Below are 8,934 nucleotides of genomic sequence, written 5' to 3' on the forward strand. Positions count from 1 at the left end.
GGCTAAAATATCAACTGCCTGTTCTGCAAGACGGAACAAAATCAGAGGGCATCTATTTTAGCATAGTGTATCCTTGGACTTTGATGGTCCCTCGTCTAGCCTAAATGTCATTTCACCATCCATCCATCCACCTCCTTCCCCTCTGTTCTGCAGCTTTGTCTGTGGTTAATCTCTGACTCTATTCTGACTGTATGTATTCACAAATACAGTTCTTGCTCTTCTGATCTGGCGATGGTCTACACTCTATTGATGTAGTTTCCACATCCATTTTGTCAACATTACCTCTGTGTTCTGTATGTCTGTCAGTATTCTGTCAACCAGTATGTTATGTTACATGTTCCACTTTACCAATCCTCTCTGTGTCTATCTGCATTCTTTTGATCTGCAATTCCACTGTGGTGTATTGACATTGCTGTGTATTGTGCCATACACTCTGAAAATGTGCACCGAAATGGTACCAACTACAATGGAACCATTTATGAATTTGCAGTACTGGTGTACGTATTAAAGAGTTTGGTTACAAAACGCCATATCCACCAATTTTTCACATCTGTGTTTTTTCATCAGAAATGTTTTTTCATATTTGTATTAACATTGGTTTTGTTGCAACACACTATATATCCATTGTTCCAAGGAAGCGAAGGTAACCTGCCTAAATGATTACCGCCCCGTAGCATTCACGTCGATAGCCTTGAAGTGCTTTGAAGGGCTGGTCATGGCTCACATCAACACTATCATCCCGGACACTCTAGACCCACTCCAATTCGCATACCGCCCCAACAGATCCACAGATGACGCAATCTCAATCACACTCCACACTGCCCTTTCTCACCTGGACAAAAGGAACACCTATGTGAGAATGCTGTTCATTGACTACAGCTCAGCGTTCAACACCATAGTGCCCACGAAGCTCATCCCTAAGCTAAGGACTCTGGGACTAAACACTTCCCTCTGCAACTGGATCTTGGACTTCCTGACGGGCCACCCACAGGTGGTAAGAGTAGGCAACAACACATCTGCCACGTTGATCCTTAACACTGGGGCCCCTCAGTGGTGGGTACTTAGTCCCCTCCTGTACTCCCTGTTCACCCACGACTGCGTGGCCAAACACGACTCCAACACCATCATTAAGTTTGCTGACGACACAACAGTGGTTGGCCTGATCACCGACAACGATGAGATGGCCTATAGTGAGGAGGTCAGAGAACTGGCAGTGTGGTGCCAGGACAACAACCTCTCCCTCAGTGTGAGCAAGACAAAGGAGCTGATTGTGGACTACAGGAAAAGGCGGTCCGAACAGGCCCCCATTAACATCGACGGGGCTGTAGTGGAGCGGGTCGAGAGTTTCAAGTTCCTTGGTGTCCACATCACCAAACGAACTATCATGGTCCAAACATACCAAGACAGTCTTGAAGAGGGCACGACAAAAGCTTTTCCCCCTCAGGAGACTGAAAAGACTTGGCATGGGCCCCCAGATCCACAAAAGGTTCTACAGCTGCACCATCGAGAACATCCTGACCGGTTGCAACCCCGCCTGGTAAGGCAACTGCTCGGCATCTGACCGTAAGGCGCTACAGAGGTTAGTGCGTACAGCCCAGTACATCACTGGGGCCAAGCTTCCTGCCATCCGGGACCTATATACCAGGCGGTGTCAGAGGAAAGCCAATAGAATTGTCAGAGACTCCAGTCACCCAAGTCATAGACTGTTTTCTCTGCTACCGCACGGCAAGCGGTACCGGAGCGACAAGTCTAGGACCAAAAGGCTCCTCAACAGCTTCTACCCCCAAGACATAAGACTAATGAACAATTCATAAAAATCACCACCAGACAATATACACAATTTACACAATTTATCAGTACACTGCCGCGACTCGCTGTTTGTTTGTTACCTATACATAGTCACTTTGCCCCCACCTACATCTACAGATTACCTCAACTAGGCTGTACCCCCGCACACTGACTCGGTACCGGTGCCCCCTGTATATAGCCTTGTTATTGTTATTCTTATTGTGCTACTTTTTTATATTACTTTTTATTTTAGCCGACCTGGTAAATATTTTCTTCTTCTTTAACTGCACTGTTGGTTAAGGGCTTATAAGTAAGCATTTCACGCTAAGGTCTACAATTTACCGGCGCATGTGGCAAATAAAGTTTGATTTGATTTGTTTTGCTGGAATGGAATGTTCTTATGCTGTGTATTTTTGACTGTGACGTGGTTATCTCACCTAGCTCTCTTAAGATGAATGCACTAACTGTAAGTGTCTTGTATTTTCGTATTCGTTATTATAATTAAATTCATTATGTCTACATACCTCGCTGCGTGTTGGTCCGTTCCATGCTCCTCCTCGTCTGAGGAGGAGAACAACTTCGACAGCCGTTACAGTAAGTTGCTCTGGATAAGATCATCTGCTAAATGACACATGTAAATAGTTTACATACAAATGTCATATTACTGTATTGATTCATTTTTTTTTTTTTACTGATGTCACAAATGTCTCATTGGTACAGTTCTTTATTAAAAATGTAGTTATTTGTTACATTTGACTGTGTGACAAAATGTGATTGTTTGTCTCTCAAAAATTAAACCATCAAGTGATAGATTTTAAACAAATACATGTCTGTCATTTACCAACGTTTCTGAAAATGGATATATAGTGTTTTGGAATGAAACTCTTCATGTACAGAAGTATAGTGTGTACATATAGACCAAAAGTCTCAATGTTGAATAGGTAAGATATAACGCATGCTAATATTGGGAAATGCAAATAGCTGAAGGTTCTTCCAACACTTTTCAAATTTACACTGACAATATGAGGTGTGTACTGACTAAAAACCAGAATGAGAATTGTTATCATGCCCATTACTGTAATGCATTAGTGGAAGAAGCAAGGACTCATAAGCGCTTGACTTGGAAAATGCTAATTGAAATCATTATGTATGCATGAGTGGTAAATGAAAAGCTGAGAGAGAACAGTATTTGACAGAGATTCAAACAGAGAGGGTTTCTGTGTTGTGTAGGTGAGGGATAAAAGGTCTGAGGAGCATGACTGAAGGGATGTAGTATGGGCGGAGAGAGGAATATGTTAAGGAGAGATTCCTACCTTTCTAGTAAAGCTTGCTTTTGCATTTGTGAGAGGAGCAAAGGAGAGGGTTGGGAGGTAGAGCGATGGAATACCAGCAGAATTTGAACAATGTTCTCATTACTTATTTACTGCTTGGAAGGAAGTGCTGCCAGTAAATAATACACTTTACTGGGAACCATGAGGGGTGTGTGTGTGTGTGTGTGTGTGTGTGTGTGTGTGTGTGTGTGTGTGTGTGTGTGTGTGTGTGTGTGTGTGTGTGTGTGTGTGTGTGTGTGTGTGTGTGTGTGTGTGTGTGTGTGTGTGTGTGTGTGTGTGATAATAAAAACAGATTATAGGGACTAAAGGGAATACAAAAAGATAAGTAGAGGTCAGATGTTATTCGGTCTCCAAGGAAGTGATTGTGTCTATGTGCAATTAGTGTCTATGTGTGCCTGTGTGTGTTTGTGTGTGAAGTGACCAGTCACCTGAGATCCAAGTAATAGGGCCTGGTTGAGGGGTGTAAGAATAGGGGGGGTGCCTGAGCTTCTGCTCCCTTGAAGATGACTTAGTTACATTCTGAGGGAGTCGCTCAAAGAGAGAGACTTCACAGAGGAAAGAAGGAGATGAGGGGCAGAGAGCTCTGTGACAGCCAGGGACAGATAGAGAGATAGATGGAGAGAGCGAGGCAGAGAGACACAGAGAGACAGCGAGACAGAGAGACAGAGAGACAGACATATAGACATACATATATATACATATATATACATACAGACAGACATATATCCCCCAGATTACACAGAACCCCAAAGAATTTGAAAACAAATCCAATTTTGATAAACTCCCATATCTATTGGGTGAAATACCACAGTGTGCAATCACAGCAGCAAGATTTGTGACCTGTTGCCACAAGAAGGACAAACACCATTGTAAATACAGCCTATACTTATGTTTATTTATTTTCCCTTTTGTAGTTTAACTATTTGCACATCATAACACCACTGTATATAGACAGAATATCACATTTGAAATGTCTTTATTCTTTTGGAACTTTTGTGAGTGTAATATTTACTGTTCATTTTTTATTGTTTATTTCAGTTTTGTTTATTATCTATTTCACTTGCTTTGGCAATGTAAACATATGTTTCCCATGCCAATAAAGCCCTTGAATTGAATTGGGAGAGAAAGAAAGAAAGTAAGAGAGAGAGAGAGAGAGAGAGAGAGAGAGAGAGAGAGAGAGAGAGAGAGAGAGAGAGGAAGAGGAGAATGAAAGTGACTCATGAGGAATGATGAAGTGCAAAGGAGAGGAAAGCTACCTACATTTTACATGTTACTCATTTAGCAGACACTTACATTAGTGCATTCATCTTAAGATAGCTAGGTGAGATAACAACATATCACAATCATATCAAGTACATTTTCAGCAATGTCAGCGCTAGTAGCTCTACAACAAGGTATAATCTGTCCTCTTTTCCCCTCCCATCTCTCCCTCTATAACCACACTATGACTGAAAGAAGATCACTATCTCTCTCTGGTGAGGAATCAGGGGAGTAACTGTTCTTAGACCTCTCCTAGGCCCTCTTAAAAATGTATGACATCATCAAAACTGTAATATTGAACTGAATCCGATTGAATTATCGTAATATTTTTGCACTGCTCTCATCCTGAAACTTTTCGGAGAATGTGTCCCTTGCCTGGCATGAATATAACACGTTGTCCTCCTTTTCCCCTCTTCCCATATTTACTGACTGACTGGGGCTTTGGCCTCATCTTCTCTCTTGAACGGTTAGGCTAAAAATGACCTCTTAGATGGGGGCCCAGAGTGGGGGGGTTTAGTTCACCTTGAATAGAGGAAGCTTTGCTCAGAAGATGGGAGGATTCACAGTAATTAATTGGCTAGAAAACGAGGGGACTAACTCTACTGGAATCAGGATCTATTATTGATTCAAAGTTAAAGAGAGAAGATGTTAAAGGAATTTCATTCCTATATGTTCATCAACCAATTCTATTAAAACACTCTGCCCATTCATAAGAATTTGTAAGATACTTATTTGCATAAAATGGACAGAAACCAGTCTCAAAATCAATCAATCGCATTTATTCTCGAGAGTACTGATCATAGTACAATTTACATCAGTGTTACAGATACAAGTATTCTGTGTGTATTTCTTTTCTCTCCTTCTCCCCTACTCACAGGTGACAATCATCATTCCCCAATCAGTCATCAATCAGTCGCTAATCAGAAGACACCTGCTCCTTTTCTCTTACCCAATCACAGTCCCTTTCCCTTGGTTTAAAAACCCTATCAGTTGTTTTCTCTAGAGCTCAATCTCTTTGTGTAGCAATCTCTCTGTAAATGCCATATGTCTGTAGAGCTCTTGTGTGGTTTAGCATCTACATGTCACTTTGTCCCCACCTGTGAGTATTGGTTTTGGTTATGGTGTTTGAGTGTTTGTTTGACGGTGGGAAAAGGGGGTAACCAGACAGGTCGCCCATGGGCATACATTACCCGTAGGAATACTTTGTATATAAACACTAGTTAGAACTGGGTGGACCACCCCCTGTATTTTTGGTTAGTTAGTTAGCTGTTGGTGAAGTAGGCTAGTCTAGCTTAGGGGTGTTTGTGAATACTTATTATTTCTTTCCTTGGGTCCAGCTCAGCCCCTTTTCCTGCTACCCCCATTACCGTGTGTTTGTAAATAAACCCTGTGTGTTTGACGGTAGATCTTAGTTGTCGTGGTTATTTTGTTCTCACTCTTACTTTGTCACTACTATAATTTGCATGAGTTATGTTACGGGTCCCATTACCATCCCCCCTAGACTGTCGGGCCAAAGGGATTCGTAACATAAGGTTATATAATAAAAATGACGTCATAGGTTTTAAAATGTCCTTCCTCTCGGATAAAATGGCAATACAGTTCACAAGCCTTCCCACATTGTCTGCCACCTGTTAAACAATCTACTACCAGCCCAAGGCCTCTCCCCTCCCTGGGTGGAGACAGAATGTCCTGTAAGGAACACAGCATTCCAGCCTGTCTGACGATAACTCCATTCGTTTCTAACAAGGAACAGACAGTCCTTGTTCTAATTCTTGATTAAAATTACACACATTATATTCAGCACTATGATTAGAATAATGTTCATACATCCATACAGTAACATAGTATTCTGTTTAGTTATAGTTTTAAGCTAAATGTATACATAATTTAGTCATTATTCATCAAAATCACATAACAGAAGATGAGGCCAAAGCCCCAGTCAGTCAGTAAATATTGGAAGAGGGGAAAAGGAGGACAACGTGTTACATTACATGTCCAAAAGTATGTGTACACCTGCTTGACGAACATCTCATTCCAAGTCATGGATATTAATATGGAGTTGGTCCCCCTGTTCTGCTATAACAGTCTCCACTCTTCTGGGAAGACTTTCCACTAGATGTTGGAACATTGCTGTGGGGACATGCTTCCATTCAGCCACAAGAGCATTAGTGAGGTCAGGCACTGATGTTGGACGATTAGGCCTGGCTCGCAGTCTGCTTTCCAATTCATCCCAAAGGTGTTCGATGGAGTTGAGGTCAGGGCACTGTGCAGGCCAGTCGAGTTCTTCCACACCGATCTTGACGAACATTTTGTGTATGGACCTCGCTTTGTGCATGGGGGCATAGTCATGCTGAAACAGGAAAGGACCTTCCCCAAACTTTTGCCACAAAGTTGGAAGCACAGAATCGTCTAGAATGTCATTGTATGCTGTATCATTAAGATTTCCCTTCACTGAGACTAAGGGGCCTAACCCAAACAATAAAAACAGCCCCAGACCATTATTCCTCCTCCACCAAACTTTACAGTTGGCACTTTGCATTGCGGCAGGTAGTGTTCTCCTGGCATTCGCCAAACCCAGATTAAGCCGTTGGATTGCCAGATGGTGAAGTGTGATCACTCCAGAGAATGTGCTTCCACTTCTCCAGAGGCGAGCTTTACACCACTCCACCCTCCGCTTGGCATTGCACATGGTGATCTTAGGCTTGGAAACCCATTTCGTGAAGCTCCCAAAGAACAGTTATTGTGCTGACGTTGCTTCCAGAGGCAGTTTGGAACTCAGTAGTGAGTGTTGCAACAGAGGACAGATGATTTTTACGCGCTATGCACTTCAGCACTTGCTAGTTCCGTTCTGTGAGCTTGTGTGGCCTACCACTTCGCGGCTGAGCCGTTGTTGCTCCAAGACATTACCATTTCACAATAACAGCACTTACAGCTCTAGCATTGCAGAAATTTGACAAACTGACTTGTTGGAAAGGTGACATCCTATGACGGTGCCACGTTGAAAGGCACTGAGTTCTTCAGTAATGCCATTCTACTGCCAATGTTTGTCTATGGAGATTGCATGGCTGTGTGCTCGATTTTATACACTTGTTAGCAACGGGTGTGGCTGAAATAGCTGAAACCACTAATTTGAAGGGTGTCCACATACTTCTGTATATATAGTGTATATTCATGCCAGGCAAGGTTCACATTTTCAAAGAAGTTTCAGTATGAGAGCAGTGCAAAAGTTATGCCCAGCCATCAGCTTTGTCCTGAGACATCTTGAGACAATTTTGTTCTCACTTTTGTTCTTCACTCAATGCCACCTTGAGCCATTTTATGTGTGTCTTCAAGACATATCGCAAGACACTAATGTAAAACGGCGGCTGAGGGGTTGGCTGCCGGACTCCTGGACCAACTGTGCTATTTTGTTTGTTCTTTTCGCATTGTTTGTAACTTATTTTGTACATAATGTTGCTGCTACCACCTCTCATGACCGAAAACAACTTCTGGACATCAGAACAGCGATTACTCATCTCGAACTGGACAAAATGTTTTCTTTGATGAGTCCGATGCGAAGGATATACTGCTTTCCTGAGATCAGGCCCAAATCCCAGTCATTCGCATAAAGAAAAGACTGAGATACCGGGGTCAGAGGTCGGGGTGCCTTGTGAGAATTCGTTGGCGAGTGGGTAAACCGCCACTACCCTCCGTCCTATTAGCCAACGTGCAATCACTGGAAAATAAACTGGATGATCTATGATCAAGACGATCCTACCAACGGGACATTAAAAACTGCAATATTGTATGTTTCACCAAGTCGTGGCTGAATGACAACACGGATAATATAGAGGTGGCTGGGTTTTCCGTGCATTGGCAGGACAAAGCAGCTACGTCTGGTAAGATGAGGGGCGTAGGTGTGTGTCTATTTGTCAATAACAGCTGGTACGCAATGTCTAATATTAAAGAAGTGTTGAGGTATTGCTCGTCTGAGGTAGAGTGCCTCATGATAAACTGTAGACCACACTATCTACCGAGAGAGTTCTCATCTATATTATTCGTAGCCGTCTATTTACCACCACAAACCGATGCTGGCACTAGGACTGCACTCCACGAGCTGTATAAGGCCATAAGCAAACAAGAAAATGATCACCCAGAAGCGTTTTACCAACTTTCTACCAGCATGTCACATGTACAACCAGAGGGAAAAAACTCCAGACCATCTTTACTCCATGCATTCAAAGCTCTCCCTCACCCTCCATTTGGCAAATCTGACCATAATTCTATCCTCCTGATTCCTGCTTACGAGCAAAAACTAAAGTAGGAAGTACCAGTGTCTCTCTCAATAAGGAAGTGATCAGATGACATGGATGCTATGCTACAGGACTGTTTTGCTAGCACAGACTAGAAGATGTTCCGGGATTCATCCAATGGCATTGAGGAGTATACCACCTCAGTCACTGGCTTCATCAACAAGTGCATTGACAACGTCATCCCCACAGTGACCGTACGTATCCCAACCAGAAGCCATGGATCACAGGCAACATCCGCACCGAGCTAAAGGTTCCGCTTTTAA

This window comes from Salvelinus fontinalis, chromosome 8 (genome assembly GCF_029448725.1).
Source record: "Salvelinus fontinalis isolate EN_2023a chromosome 8, ASM2944872v1, whole genome shotgun sequence".
Taxonomy (NCBI): Eukaryota; Metazoa; Chordata; class Actinopteri; order Salmoniformes; family Salmonidae; genus Salvelinus; species Salvelinus fontinalis.